The sequence below is a fragment of the Arachis stenosperma genome, chromosome 9 (genome assembly GCF_014773155.1).
Source record: "Arachis stenosperma cultivar V10309 chromosome 9, arast.V10309.gnm1.PFL2, whole genome shotgun sequence".
Taxonomy (NCBI): Eukaryota; Viridiplantae; Streptophyta; class Magnoliopsida; order Fabales; family Fabaceae; genus Arachis; species Arachis stenosperma.
In genome coordinates this window covers 127,668,501-127,670,909 of record NC_080385.1, presented here as the reverse complement: position 1 = coordinate 127,670,909, position 2,409 = coordinate 127,668,501, and the positions used below count along the sequence as shown (strand labels likewise).

General features: G+C 37.9%; 1 non-coding gene across 1 annotated transcript; it reads left to right on the top strand.

Annotated features, from left to right (window-relative positions):
- Positions 1-1,134: 1,134 nt before the first annotated feature.
- On the top strand, positions 1,135-1,238 carry LOC130952227 (small nucleolar RNA R71). Its single transcript, XR_009074407.1, has one exon. It is a non-coding gene; the product is annotated as a small nucleolar RNA R71 (small nucleolar RNA).
- The last annotated feature ends 1,171 nt before the right edge of the window (positions 1,239-2,409 follow it).

Genomic DNA, 2,409 nt, shown 5'->3' with positions numbered 1-2,409 from the left:
GTGGTACAAGGTATAGAAAACTTCCCAGGATCCTACCTCTTTTGAGGCAGTTTCTGCCTAGACAAATCATCCAGTTCTTTGGTGAGCAAGGGAGATTCATCCTCCCAAGTCTCATTTCCAAACAACTTGTCATTTAGCTTCATGATTGCTCCAAGGTATTTAGCAACTTGCTCTTCAGTGACATACTCATCCTCTTCAGAGGAAGAATACTCATCAGAGCTCATGAATGGCAGTAGTAAGTCCAATGGAATCTCTATGGTCTCATTTTGAGCCTCAGATTCCCATTGGAACTCAGAGGAGATTGGTACACGCCCACTGAGGTCTTCCTCAGTGGCGTCCTCCTCCTCTCTTTCCTCTCCACATTCGGCCATGGTTATGGCTTTGCACTCTCCTTTTGGATTTTCTTCTGTATTACTTGGGAGAGTACTAGGAGGGAGTTCAGTAACTTTCTTACTCAGCTGACCCACTTGTCCTTCCACATTTCTGATGGAGGACCTTGTTTCATTCATGAAACTTTGAGTGGTCTTTATTAGATCAGAGACCATTGTTGCTAAGTCAGAAGTATTCTGCTTAGAACTCTCTGTCTGTTGCTGAGAAGATGATGGAAAAGGCTTGCTATTGCTAAACCTGTTTCTTCCACCATTATTGTTATTGAAACCTTGTTGAGGTCTCTCTTGATTCTTCCATGAGAGATTTGGGTGATTTCTCCATGAAGAATTATAGGTGTTTCCATAGGGTTCTCCTAGGTAATTCACCTCTTCCATTGAAGGGTTCTCAGGATCATAAGCTTCTTCCTCAGATGAAGCCTCCTTAGTACTGTTTGGTGCATTTTGCATTCCAGACAGACTTTGAGAAATCAAATTGACTTGTTGAGTCAATATTTTATTCTGAGCCAAAATGGCGTTCAGAGTGTCAATCTCAAGAACTCCTTTCTTCTGACTAGTCCCATTGTTCACAGGATTCCTTTCAGAAGTGTACATGAATTGGTTATTTGCAACCATTTCAATCAATTCTTGAGCTTCTGCAGGCGTCTTCTTCAGATGAAGAGATCCTCCAGCAGAGCTATCCAAAGACATCTTGGATAGTTCAGAGAGACCATCATAGACAATACCTATGATGCTCCATTCAGAAAGCATGTCAGATGGACATTTTCTGATTAATTGTTTGTATCTTTCCCAAGCTTCATAGAGGGATTCTCCATCCTTCTGTCTGAAGGTTTGGACTTCCACTCTAAGCTTACTCCATCTTTGTGGTGGAAAGAATTTTGCCAAGAAGGCATTGACTAGCTTTTCCCAAGAGTCCAGGCTTTCTTTAGGTTGAGAATCCAACCATATTCTAGCTCTGTCTCTTACAGCAAAAGGGAATAGCATCAGTCTATAGACCTCAGGGTTAACCCCATTAGTCTTGACTGTGTCACAGATTTGCAAGAATTCAGCTAAGAACTGATGAGGATCTTCCATTGGAAGTCCATGGAACTTGCAATTCTGTTGCATTAGAGAAACTAATTGAGGCTTAAGCTCAAAGTTGTTTGCTCCAATGGCAGGGATAGAGATGCTTCTCCCATAAAAATCAGGAGTAGGTGCAGTGAAGTCACCCAGCACCTTCCTTGCATTGTTGGCATTGTTGTTGTTTTCGGCTGCCATGTCTTCTTCTTCTTTGAAGAATTCGGTCAGGTCCTCTAAAGAGAATTGTGCTTTGGCTTCTCTTAGCTTTCTCTTCAAGGTCCTTTCGGGTTCAGGGTCAGCTTCAACAAGAATGCCTTTGTCTCTGCTCCTGCTCATATGAAAGAGAAGAGAACAAGAAGATGTGGAATCCTCTATGTCACAGTATAGAGATTCCTTGAGGTGTCAGAGGAAAAGAGAAATAGAAAGAAGAAGGAGAAGAAGAATTCGAAATAATTAGATAAGGTTCGAATTGTGCATTTAGAAGGAGTTGTACTCCATAAATAGAAGGATGTGGGAAGGAGGGAAGAGAATTTTCGAAAATTAATTAAAATATTTTGAAAACATTTTTGAAAAACATTAATTGATTTTCGAAAATTAAAAGTGAAAAAGAAATCAAGTGATTTTTTGAAAAAAGATTTTGAAATTAGAAATTAAAAGGATTTGATTGAAAACTTATTTTTGAAAAAGATGTGATTAAAAAGATTTGATTGAAAAGTTATGGTTTTAAAAAGATGTGATTGAGAAGATATGATTTGAAAACAATTTTAAAAGATATGATTTGAAAACAATTTGAAAAGATATGATTTTAAAAGAAATATTAATGACTTGCCTAACAAGAAAAGATATGATTCAAACATAAAACCTTTCTTAATAGAAAAGGCAAAAAATGTTCAATCAAATCATTAATTGTTAGTAAGTATCTTTGAAAAAGGAAAGAAATTGATTTTGAAAACATTTGATTGAA